Source organism: Rhipicephalus microplus, unplaced genomic scaffold, assembly GCF_043290135.1.
Source record: "Rhipicephalus microplus isolate Deutch F79 unplaced genomic scaffold, USDA_Rmic scaffold_337, whole genome shotgun sequence".
Classification (NCBI taxonomy): Eukaryota; Metazoa; Arthropoda; class Arachnida; order Ixodida; family Ixodidae; genus Rhipicephalus; species Rhipicephalus microplus.
Window position 1 is genome coordinate 102,501 of NW_027464905.1, and position 12,500 is coordinate 115,000.

General features: G+C 60.9%; 2 non-coding genes across 2 annotated transcripts; both read left to right on the forward strand.

Annotated features, from left to right (window-relative positions):
• Positions 1-7,828: 7,828 nt before the first annotated feature.
• On the forward strand, positions 7,829-9,643 carry LOC142793811 (small subunit ribosomal RNA). Its single transcript, XR_012891839.1, has one exon. It is a non-coding gene; the product is annotated as a small subunit ribosomal RNA (ribosomal RNA).
• Positions 9,644-11,362: 1,719 nt separating this feature from the next.
• LOC142793822 (5.8S ribosomal RNA) lies at positions 11,363-11,515 on the forward strand. Its single transcript, XR_012891848.1, has one exon. It is a non-coding gene; the product is annotated as a 5.8S ribosomal RNA (ribosomal RNA).
• Positions 11,516-12,500: the final 985 nt, after the last annotated feature.

Consider the following 12,500-nt stretch of genomic DNA (forward strand, 5'->3'; position numbering starts at 1 on the left):
CGCCCCGGCAGACGCGGTTTTCGCGCCGCCCCGGCTGACGCGGTTTCGTGCCGCCCCGGCAGACGCGGTTTTTTGCCGCCCCGGCAGACGCGTTTTTTTTTTCTTTCGCCCCGGCTGACGCAGTTTTCGCGCCGCCCCGGCAGACGCGGTTTTCGCGCCGCCCCGGCAGACGCGGTTTTTTGCGCCGCCCCGGCTGACGCAGTTCGGACTTGGCACTTTTTGGCTGAGCCTGGCTGGCGGCCCACTCACTCGATCGCCATGTCTGTTTGCCACAGTTTTCCCGGTGGTGCCGCACCCGGGCTCGCCCCGGCTGACGCAGTTTTCGCGCCGCCCCGGCTGACGCGGTTTCGTGCCGCCCCGGCAGACGCGGTTTTTTGCGCCGCCCCGGCTGACGCGGTTTTTTGCCGCCCCGGCTGACGCAGTTCGGACTTGGCACTTTTCGGCTGTGCCTGGCTGGCGGCCCACTCACTCGATCGCCATGTCTGTTTGCCACAGTTTTCCCGGTGGTGCCGCACCCGGGCTCGCCCCGGCAGACGCGTTTTTTTTTTTTCTTTCGCCCCGGCTGACGCAGTTTTCGCGCCGCCCCGGCTGACGCGGTTTCGTGCCGCCCCGGCAGACGCGGTTTTTTGCGCCGCCCCGGCTGACGCGGTTTTTGCCGCCCCGGCTGACGCAGTTCGGACTTAGCACTTTTTGGCTGAGCCTGGCTGGTGGCCCACTCACTCGATCGCCATGTCTGTTAGCCACAGTTTTCCCGGTGGTGCCGCACCCGGGCTCGCCCCGGCTGACGCAGTTTTCGCGCCGCCCCGGCTGACGCGGTTTCGTGCCGCCCCGGCAGACGCGGTTTTCGCGCCGCCCCGGCTGACGCGGTTTTTGCCGCCCCGGCTGACGCAGTTCGGACTTAGCACTTTTCGGCTGTGCCTGGCTGGCGGCCCACTCACTCGATCGCCATGTCTGTTTGCCACAGTTTTCCCGGTGGTGCCGCACCCGGGCTCGCCCCGGCTGACGCAGTTTTCGCGCCGCCCCGGCTGACGCGGTTTCGTGCCGCCCCGGCAGACGCGGTTTTCGCGCCGCCCCGGCTGACGCGGTTTCGTGCCGCCCCGGCAGACGCGGTTTTTTGCCGCCCCAGCTGACGCAGTTCGGACTTAGCACTTTTTGGCTGAGCCTTGCTGGCGGCCCACTCACTCGATCGCCATGTCTGTTTGCCACAGTTTTCCCGGTGGTGCCGCACCCGGGCTCGCCCCGGCAGACGCGTTTTTTTTTTTCTTTCGCCCCGGCTGACGCAGTTTTCGCGCCGCCCCGGCAGACGCGGTTTTCGCGCCGCCCCGGCAGACGCGGTTTTTTGCGCCGCCCCGGCTGACGCGGTTTTTTGCCGCCCCGGCTGACGCAGTTCGGACTTGGCACTTTTTGGCTGAGCCTGGCTGGCGGCCCACTCACTCGATCGCCATGTCTGTTTGCCACAGTTTTCCCGGTGGTGCCGCACCCGGGCTCGCCCCGGCTGACGCAGTTTTCGCGCCGCCCCGGCAGACGCGGTTTCGTGCCGCCCCGGCAGACGCGGTTTTTTGCGCCGCCCCGGCTGACGCGGTTTTTTGCCGCCCCGGCTGACACGGTTCGGACTTTGCACTTTTCGGCTGTGCCTGGCTGGCGGCCCACTCACTCGATCGCCATGTCTGTTTGCCACAGTTTTCCCGGTGGTGCCGCACCCGGGCTCGCCCCGGCAGACGCGTTTTTTTTTTTTTTTTCTTTCGCCCCGGCTGACGCAGTTTTCGCGCCGCCCCGGCTGACGCGGTTTCGTGCCGCCCCGGCAGACGCGGTTTTTTGCGCCGCCCCGGCTGACGTGGTTTTTGCCGCCCCGGCTGACGCAGTTCGGACTTTGCACTTTTTGGCTGAGCCTGGCTGGCGGCCCACTCACTCGATCGCCATGTCTGTTTGCCACAGTTTTCCCGGTGGTGCCGCACCCGGGCTCGCCCCGGCAGACGCGTTTTTTTTTTTTCCTTCGCCCCGGCAGACGTGGTTCCCCCCCCCCCCTCCGTCTTTCTTTTTGTTTTTTTTTTTCGCCGCGGCTGAAGTGGATTTTTCGGTGCCTCGACGCCCCGGTAGTCGCGGTTTTTCCGTTTCCGCACGGCCCCGGCTGACGCTGCTCGGTCACAGTCGCCTTTTGTGGTGATTGCAGACTTCTTGAGCGCGGGTGTTTTTTTTTTTTGTTGTTGTTGTTGTTTTATTACGCATTCGCTCCAGCAGACGCTGTTTAGACTTTTTGTTTCCTCTTTTATCCTGCGACGAGGTGACGAGGTTTATTCGGTGCCCCGCCGCCCCGGCTGAAGTGATTTTTCCTGTCCCGTGCCGCCCCGGCTGACGCGGTTGGGACTTCGCGTTTGTTCGGCCGCCACGGGTTTTGGCGCACTCGCTCGGTTGCTTGTTGTTGCCACTTGTTGCGAACCCAGGTTTCTTGAGCGAGCGCGGGCGTTTTTTCTTCCTTTCTTTCTTTGTTCTATGTGTTAGCGAATCGGCCTTTAATATCACACGAGGACTCACAACCAACAATTTTCAGTTTGAAGTGTAAAAAATCTGCAGGTGTTGACGTAACTGACTTGCCCCGTACCCTTGAGTACATCCATGAAGTTCTCGTAGTACTACTAAATCGCATTATTCCAAGTGGAGAAATTCCCATAAACTTGCAAACCTCTACACGAAAATCGGTGCGCGTGATAAAGTTGAAAATTATCGTCCGATATCAAATGTGCCTTCTATAACACAAATTCTAGGAAAAAAAAAAAAAAAAACACTTGTTCGCCGTTTTCTGCGCCGTGACTGGCAGCACTCCGGCGAAGCGAAACGGGGTCGATTCGAGCACGATATCGGCGTCTTTCGACGTGCTCGCCGGCGACCGTCGCACGAGTACGTCGCACGAGCGCGTCTGCCGGGGCGCCGTTTGCGAAGCCGACGCAAAAGTGGGAACCGCCGCTCGGATGATCGCCGCTTTCGGCAGAGTGAGTGTTGGCACTCCGGGGAAGCGAAACAGCGTGAATGCGCCCACGAAATCGGCGTATTTTGAAGTGCCCGCCGGCGACCGTCGCACGAGTACGGTAAACCGCGTCAGCCGGGGCGTAGTTCGGGACGCCGACGAAAAAGTGGGAAGCGCAACTCGGATCTTCGCCGTTTTTGCAGGAGTGAGTGGCGGCCCTCCTGCGAGACCAAGAAGCATCGATTCGTGCACGAATTCGGCGCCTTTCGACGTGATCGCCGGCGACCGTCGCTCGAGTAGGGCAAACCGCGTCTGCCGGGGCGGGCTTCGGGACGCCGATGCGAAAGTGGGAAACGCTGCTCGGATGTTCGCCGTTTTTGGCCGAGTGAGTGCTGGCACACGGGCGAAGCCAAACGGGGCCGATTACGGCACGATATCGGCGTCTTTCGACGTGCCCGCCGGCGACCGTCGCACGAGTACGGTAAACCGCGTCAGCCCGGGCGGAGTTCGGGACGCCGATGCGAAAGTGGAGAACGCCGCTCGGATCTTCGCCGTTTTTGGAGGAGTGAGTGGCGGCACTCCGGAGAAGCCAGGGAGCGCCAATTAGCGCACGATATCGGCGTCTTTCGACGCGCTCGCCGGCGACCGTCGCACGAGTAGGGCAAACCGCGTCTGCCGGGGCGGGGTTTACGACGCCGACGCAAAAGTGGGAACCGCCGCTCGGATGTTGGCCGTTTTTGGCAGAGTGAGTGCTGGCACTCCGGCGACGCGAAAGAGCGCGAATGCGCCCACGAAAGTGGCGTATTTGGACGTGCGTGACGGCGACCGCTGCAGGAGTACGAAAAACCACGTCAGCCGGGGCGAGCGACACACGGCGGTCTGGGTGCTTATCGCTGCTATTATAGGGGCACCCCGGCAGACGCAGAAAAAAAAAAAAAATTTTCGACCTTCTTTTTTGCTGGTCGAGCTCGGGTAACCCAGGTCGCAATGGGAGCCGCGCACGAAAGCGGCGTCGCGAGACGCGTTCGCGGTCGCTAGTCGCACGAGCTCGGCAACCGCGTCAGCCGGCGCGGAGTTCGGGATGCCGACGGCTAAGTGGGTACCGCTGCTCGGATGTTCGCCGTTTTTGGCCGAGTGAGTGCTGGCACTCCGGTGAAGCCAAGGAGCGCCAATTCGTGCACGATATCGGCGTCTTTCGACGTGCCCGCCGGCCACCGCCGCACGAGTACGGCAAACCGCGTCTGCCGGGGCGGGGTTCGCGACGCGTACGCAATAGTGGGAACCGTCGCTCGGATGTTCGTCGTCTTTGGCCGAGCGAGTGCTGGCACTCCGGCGAAGCGAAACGGGGCCGATTCGGGCACGATATCGGCGTATTTCGACGTGCTCGCCGGCGACCGTCGCACGAGTACGGCAAAGCGCGTCTGCCGGGGCGAGGTTTGCGACGCCGACGAAAAAGTGGGAAGCGCCGCTCGGATCTTCGCCGTTTTTGCAGGAGTGAGTGGCGGCCCTCCTGCGAGACCAAGAAGCATCGACTCGCGCACGATATCGGTGTCTTTCGACGTGCCCGCCGGCCACCGCCGCACGAGTACGGCAAACCGCGTATGCCGGGGCGGGGTTGGCGACGCCGACGCAAAAGTGGGAACCGCCACTAGGATGTTCGCCGTTTTTGGCAGAGTGAGTGCTGGCACTCCGGCGAAGCGAAAGAGCGCGAATGCGCCCACGAAAGTGGCGTGTTTGGACGTGCTTGACGACGACCACCGCAGGAAAACGAAAAACCACGTCAGCCGGGGCGAGCGACCCATGGCGGTCTGGGTGCTTATCGCTGCTATTATAGGGGCACCCCGGCAGACGCAAAAAAAAAAAAAAAATTTTTTTCGACATTCTTTTTTGCTCGTCGACCTCGGGTGACCCAGGTCGCAGTGGGAGCCGCGCACGAAAGCGGCGTCGCGAGACGGCTTCGCGGTCGCTAGTCGCACGAGCTCGGCAACCGCGTCTGCCGGGGCGGAGTTCGGGACGCCGACGGCTAAGTGGGAACCGCCGCTCGGATGTTCGCCGTTTGTGGCCGAGTGAGTGCTGGCACTCCGGCGAAGCCAAACGGGGCCGATTCCGGCACGATATCGGCGTCTTTCTACGTGCTCGCCGGCGACCGTCGCACGAGTACGGCAAAGTGCGTCTGCCGGGGCGGGGTTTGCGACGCGTACGCAATAGTGAGAACCGTCGCTCGGATGTTCGTCGTCTTTCGCCGAGCCAGTGCTGGCAATCCGGCGAAGCCGAACGGAGCCGATTCGGGCACGATATCGGCGTCTTTCCACGTGCTCGCCGGCGACCGTCGCACGAGTACGGTAAACCGCGTCAGCCGGGGCGGAGTTCGGGACGCCGATGCGAAAGTGGGAAGCGCCGCTCGGATCTTCGCCGTTTTTGGAGGAGTCAGTGGCGGCACTCCGGTGAAGCCAAGGTGCGCCAATTCGCGCACGATATCGGCGTCTTTCGACGTGCCCGCCGGCCACCGTCGCACGAGTACGGCAAACCTCGTCTGCCGGGGCGGGGTTTGCGACGCCGACGCAAAAGTGGGAACCGCCGCTCGGATGTTCGCCGTTTTTGGCAGAGTGAGTGCTGGCACTCCGGCGAAGCGAAAGAGCGCGAATGCGCCCACGAAAGTGGCGTGTTTGGACGTGCTTGACGACGACCACCGCAGGAAAACGAAAAACCACGTCAGCCGGGGCGAGCGACCCATGGCGGTCTGGGTGCTTATCGCTGCTATTATAGGGGCACCCCGGCAGACGCAAAAAAAAAAAAAATTTTTTTCGACATTCTTTTTTGCTCGTCGACCTCGGGTGACCCAGGTCGCAGTGGGAGCCGCGCACGAAAGCGGCGTCGCGAGACGGCTTCGCGGTCGCTAGTCGCACGAGCTCGGCAACCGCGTCTGCCGGGGCGGAGTTCGGGACGCCGACGGCTAAGTGGGAACCGCCGCTCGGATGTTCGCCGTTTGTGGCCGAGTGAGTGCTGGCACTCCGGCGAAGCCAAACGGGGCCGATTCCGGCACGATATCGGCGTCTTTCTACGTGCTCGCCGGCGACCGTCGCACGAGTACGGCAAAGTGCGTCTGCCGGGGCGGGGTTTGCGACGCGTACGCAATAGTGAGAACCGTCGCTCGGATGTTCGTCGTCTTTCGCCGAGCCAGTGCTGGCACTCCGGCGAAGCCGAACGGAGCCGATTCGGGCACGATATCGGCGTCTTTCCACGTGCTCGCCGGCGACCGTCGCACGAGTACGGTAAACCGCGTCAGCCGGGGCGGAGTTCGGGACGCCGATGCGAAAGTGGGAAGCGCCGCTCGGATCTTCGCCGTTTTTGGAGGAGTCAGTGGCGGCACTCCGGTGAAGCCAAGGTGCGCCAATTCGCGCACGATATCGGCGTCTTTCGACGTGCCCGCCGGCCACCGTCGCACGAGTACGGCAAACCTCGTCTGCCGGGGCGGGGTTTGCGACGCCGACGCAAAAGTGGGAACCGCCGCTCGGATGTTCGCCGTTTTTGGCAGAGTGAGTGCTGGCACTCCGGCGAAGCGAAAGAGCGTGAATGCGCCCACGAAAGTAGCGTATTTGGACGTGCTTGACGGCGACCGCCGCAGGAGTACGAAAAACCACGTCAGCCGGGGCGAGCGACCCACGGCGGTCTGGGTGCTTATCGCTGCTATTATAGGGGCACCCCGGCAGACGCAGAAAGAAAAAAAAAAATGGGGACATGGCGTGCGTCACCGTGCGGCTTCGCAGCGTTGCCGAAGTCGCCGAGCCCTTCGACTGAGCCGAACGGCGGACAGGGAACGTTGGTCGGCCGTTCTAACCTGTCGGTGCCACGCCGAGACGTCGTTAAGGAAAACCGCGTCGTGGGCCTCTACGACGCCGTCGAGTCGTTGTACGTTTGGTGTCCAGCGTGTCGGCGGCGAGTAGCGGACACGTCGTTCACGACTTCGGTCTTTCGCAGTCGACGCGAACTTGCGGAGAGTCGTGGTGCCTCACGTTTTCGGCAGAAACCGCGGCGGAATTTTCCCGTGCGTGCGCGCACGACCTCGGTGCTGTGCCGTCAGCGTAGTGTTGCACAAACTCGTGGCCTACCCAAGGTGCGGTACGTTTGCGGCCGTATCCTCGGTGGGAATTTCGTGAGTAGGGTCGCAAATTCTACGACCTCGGCGGGTTTGAGAGCGACGTAGACTTGTGGCACGCTCAACATGCCACACGTTTCGGGGCACACCCGCGGTGAAATTTTCTCGAGTACGCTCGTATTAGGGCCCAAGGAGGTCTGGGTACTTATCGCTGCTATTATGTGGGGGTTCTCGTGAGCGGCGTACGCGAAAGCGACCGGGTGTCTGATATGCGGCGGGCTTCGGCCTCGTCAAGCGTGTCCTCGGGTCTGCTCCAGGGGAATCCACGGCAGTCGTCTGCAGCCTCATCCGCTTGATGCGTTAGGGGCTGGTTGTCGGACGGTGCCGTTTTACCACGATATCGAGGTGTGTTCCGTGTCGTCCTCGGGCGATTCAGATGCGAAAGCGCCGAAGACGCGGGCGTGACCCGTCGTCTGGCGGCTTTGCAGTCTCGGCTCCGTTGCTAGTTCCGGCCGGTCCACCGACAGTGCAGCGGGCTTGGGCAACCCGCACGGCGCGACCGAGTCGATGCAACGAAAAAGAGCGAGCATGAACGTGCTTCTTGCCGCACGGCTCCCACTCGTCTTTCGGGAAGGTTGTGCCGTAGCGAGCTCGAACGCCGTCATCTCGGAGTGCAAAATAAGCGTGTTGGGGCGCCTGAAGGTGGCCTCCGCCGCACACAGACTGCGTCCGGCCCGCCGAGGGCGAGGACGGACGCGCAGTCGAACGATTACCTGGTTGATCCTGCCAGTAATCATATGCTTGTCTCAAAGATTAAGCCATGCATGTCTAAGTACATGCCGAAATAAGGCGAAACCGCGAATGGCTCATTAAATCAGTTATGGTTCCTTAGATCGTTTCTTCCTACTTGGATAACTGTGGCAATTCTAGAGCTAATACATGCAGTGAGCCTGGAGCCCTTTGGGTAACGGGTGCTTTTATTAGACCAAGATCGATCGGGTTTCGGCCCGTATTGTGTGGTGACTCTGGATAACTTTGTGCTGATCGCATGGCCACGAGCCGGCGACGTTTCTTTCAAGTGTCTGCCTTATCAACTTTCGATGGTAGGTTACTTGCTTACCATGGTTGTTACGGGTAACGGAGAATCAGGGTTCGATTCCGGAGAGGGAGCCTGAGAAACGGCTACCACATCCAAGGAAGGCAGCAGGCGCGCAAATTACCCACTCCCGGCACGGGGAGGTAGTGACGAAAAATAACAATACGGGACTCTTTTGAGGCCCCGTAATTGAAATGAGTACACTCTAAATCCTTTGACGAGGATCAATTGGAGGGCAAGTCTGGTGCCAGCAGCCGCGGTAATTCCAGCTCCAATAGCGTATACTAAAGCTGCTGCGGTTAAAAAGCTCGTAGTTGGATCTCAGTTCCAGACGAGTAGTGCATCTACCCGATGCGACGGCTCGGACTGAACATCATGCCGGTTCTTTCTTGGTGCACTTCATTGTGTGCCTCGAGATGGCCGGTGCTTTTACTTTGAAAAAATTAGAGTGCTCAACGCAGGCGAGTCGCCTGAATAAACTTGCATGGAATAATAGAACAAGACCTCGTTTCTGTTCTGTTGGTTTTTGGAATACGAGGTAATGATTAAGAGGGACGGACGGGGGCATTCGTATTGCGGCGCTAGAGGTGAAATTCTTGGACCGTCGCAAGACGAACTACTGCGAAAGCATTTGCCAAGAATGTTTTCATTGATCAAGAACGAAAGTCAGAGGTTCGAAGGCGATCAGATACCGCCCTAGTTCTGACCATAAACGATGCCAACCAGCGATCCGCCTGAGTTACTCAAATGACTCGGCGGGCAGCTTCCGGGAAACCAAAGTATTTGGGTTCCGGGGGAAGTATGGTTGCAAAGCTGAAACTTAAAGGAATTGACGGAAGGGCACCACCAGGAGTGGAGCCTGCGGCTTAATTTGACTCAACACGGGAAAACTTACCCGGCCCGGACACTGGGAGGATTGACAGATTGAGAGCTCTTTCTTGATTCGGTGGATGGTGGTGCATGGCCGTTCTTAGTTGGTGGAGCGATTTGTCTGGTTAATTCCGATAACGAACGAGACTCTAGCCTATTAAATAGGTGCGGGGTTCCCAGCACCTTACAACCTTCTTAGAGGGACAAGCGGCTCCTAGCCGCACGAAACAGAGCAATAACAGGTCTGTGATGCCCTTAGATGTCCGGGGCCGCACGCGCGCTACACTGAAGGAAGCAGCGTGTCTTTATCCCTGTCTGAAAAGACTGGGTAACCCGTGGAACTTCTTTCGTGATTGGGATAGGGGCTTGCAATTGTTCCCCTTGAACGAGGAATTCCCAGTAAGCGCGAGTCATAAGCTCGCGTTGATTACGTCCCTGCCCTTTGTACACACCGCCCGTCGCTACTACCGATTGAATGATTTAGTGAGGTCTTCGGACCGATGTCCGGCGCGGCCTTTCGGTTGCGCCGGTCTGTTGGAAAGATGACCAAACTTGATCATTTAGAGGAAGTAAAAGTCGTAACAAGGTTTCCGTAGGTGAACCTGCGGAAGGATCATTAACGGATTGTGAAGGGTGAGCGCCTCAGCTGCGTCTGCGCCCGACACTTTCTGCCGCTGACCCCGTTTGGACGCGGGGTCGGCTTTTCCCCACGGGGCTGCCTGAATGTGGAGCGGCACCCCGTGACAAATTGTTGCGCCCAGCGGACGCCAACACCGCGACCTTGGACGGTCGGCCAGGTGGCGGACGCGGGTACAAACGGCGCAACGCACTCATAGGTCGGCTTTCGACCCGCCACTGCACCGTGGCTCGAAGCGCTCGAAATGCGCGACCCGACCGCTGCGGGACCGCCTAGTACTGTAAACAGGAGCGGCGGAGCGCGAACGGCGAGTCGTGGTTACGTCGGTAGAAGGCGAGGCTGCGCGTTCCCGAAACGCCAGCCGAGTGCCCTCCCGACCGTTCGAGCGTGCAAGAACGAGACCCGACAATCGCGCGGCGACTGCCAAGTACGAGAGGAACGGCACAAGCGTCGGCGGTCGGTCAAGGAACTGGCGATGTGACGGGTCCGCTGTGCACCAGTGCATACCGTCCCGCCGTCCGCGGCAAGCGCCTCCGCGTCCTCGGGTGACGGAGGCTGCCGGTCGGTTCTTGCAGGCGAGGGATCTCGCTGGCACCGGTTCGCGTTGACGCGCGGCCGGTCATGGCACGGCGATGCGACGGCCGAGGTGCGCAGTACTCGATGGAGGAACCGCACGCTCCGATGACCGTCCCGCCCTCCGCGGCGTATGCGTACCGACCGTAATGGTTGCAGCAGCGCCGGCCGGCTTTTGAATTCGCCACACGAAACACGGTGCGAGATCGCGGTTAGGGGAGCGTCGACGTTGCCAGGCGTTTTGCTTGCTGCCGAGGGAAAGGCGGCACGGCCACGTCGCGCTCGTCGCGATTAGCGGGTCTGCGCGCTTTGGGAAGGTGCCGCAACGACTTGCCGAAAGAGGAAGCACGGAAGAACGAGGGACTTGGACGTCCCGACAATTGAACGCACTTGCGGCCAGGCCCTTGCTGGCTTCGTTCTTCCGCCTCGAGTAGGCTCGTACGCGGCTCCGGCGCCGAAAGTGGTCCTTGGCACCGACTTCGGTGGACGTGGGAAGTGCCGCGCAAGTACGGCGCGCCTGGCTCCACCTGTTGGCTAAAGTAGGCAGCCGGATCGGCATTTTGGTGTGCGGTGGCAAACCGTGGATGCGAAAAAAGCTTGTGCGATTTCGTGGAACAAAAAGCGGGGGTCCCCCTTTTTATGCGGAGGAGACCGACCCGCCCGCCGTGGTGAACCGCGACGCCACGGTAAAAACGGGAGAGGCTTGTCGATGGGACCGTGCATCCCGCGCTCCACGGAGGCCGGGAGGCGGCCGCCCGAGGAAATGTGTAGCCGTCGAGGCCCGCATCTGCGTGCACTCTTATCCAAATGGGTGTACCGCAGGCATTTTCTGGTTAGGCGGGCCAATGAGAGCGAGCACACAACGATACCTACGGGTCCGGCTTGGAGAACCGGCTTCGACGCCTCCCGAGTATTTATAGAGGGGTGGACCACGAAAGCACTCGCAAGTAGCGGAAGCGAAACGCCGTCCGAAACACACCGTTTGCTCGATTTGCGGCAGCCGAAAAAGGCGCGGCAGAGTTTTGGAGTCCAAGCGTGCGCTGAAAAGCGCCCTTCTTGGCCACTGTTTGGCCGAGTGCCAGAAACGTTTGGTTTTGACTGTACGGAATTGAACAAACACTTTTTCACGACTCTAAGCGGTGGATCACTCGGTTCTCGGGTCGATGAAGAACGCAGCCAGCTGCGAGACTTGGTGTGAATTGCAGGACACACTGAGCACTGATTCTTTGAACGCACATTGCGGCCTTGGGTCTTCCCTTGGCTTCGTCTGTCTGAGGGTCGGATCACATATCAAGAGAGCCTTCGGCGCACAAGGGAACGTGAGCCGTCGACTCGTTTTGACCGCGTCGGCAACACGGACAGCACGCTGAACACCTCACAGCGAGCGCCAACAGCGGCCACTCAAGGGCGAGACGGTGGCGACCGTCGTGCCAGAGCCCAACCGAAACGGGGGCGACCGACTGCATTGAGGATGTGGCACCTCGTTGAGACCGCCGCAGGACTTCGAGTCGGAAGGAAGCCTGCAGGGAAAGTGCGGTCGAGGTTGCGTACTCCTCTCTGCGACCGGGCGCGCAAGAGCTGCGAGAGCCACGGACGCGCAACTTTAACGCACGGTAAACACGAGGAGCGAAAGCCGGCCAGCAAAGCTTCTCCAGCCGTGCGCAAAGTGCGCGAGATCGCAGCCTTGCGTTGCGCTTGTTGCCCTCGAAGTAAGCAGGGTGTCCCGTAGACCGGGCGCTCGAACACGCTGCGGGGCCGTGCCTCCTCCAGGCTTTGCCGCGCGAACAGGGAACGTTCGCGCGCAAAGCGCAGGGAGGTGAGGAGGCTGCGCCCGACGTTTGCGGTTCGCTGCGTACGCGGTTGATGCGGAGAGCACGGCGCGACGACTTGCCGCGAAGCGGAAAAAGTCTCCCGCACGAGTTGGCGAAACGTTGGCGAAGCTTAAGGCGTTCTCGTCGTAGTCCGCCGTCGGTCTAAGTGCTTCGCAGTTCCCGTCCCGTTCAAAAAACTGGGCCACTCCAGTTGGGGCGGGGGCGACGCTACACGAGACGATGCCTCTCGCCAGGCTGCGTGGCTGCCCTTGCGGCGGCGGTGACTGGCCTCGGCGGTGTTTGGGCTTTCGACACGGTCGTTTATCACGCAACTGCTCGGACGACGCACGCGCGCAGCGGAATGCCGCTTGCCAGCCTTGTGAAGATGTGACCCTGTACAGGGTTGCGGGCGCACTTGGTAGGGCGTCGTACTCGGTTCGCGATGGGTTTACGAA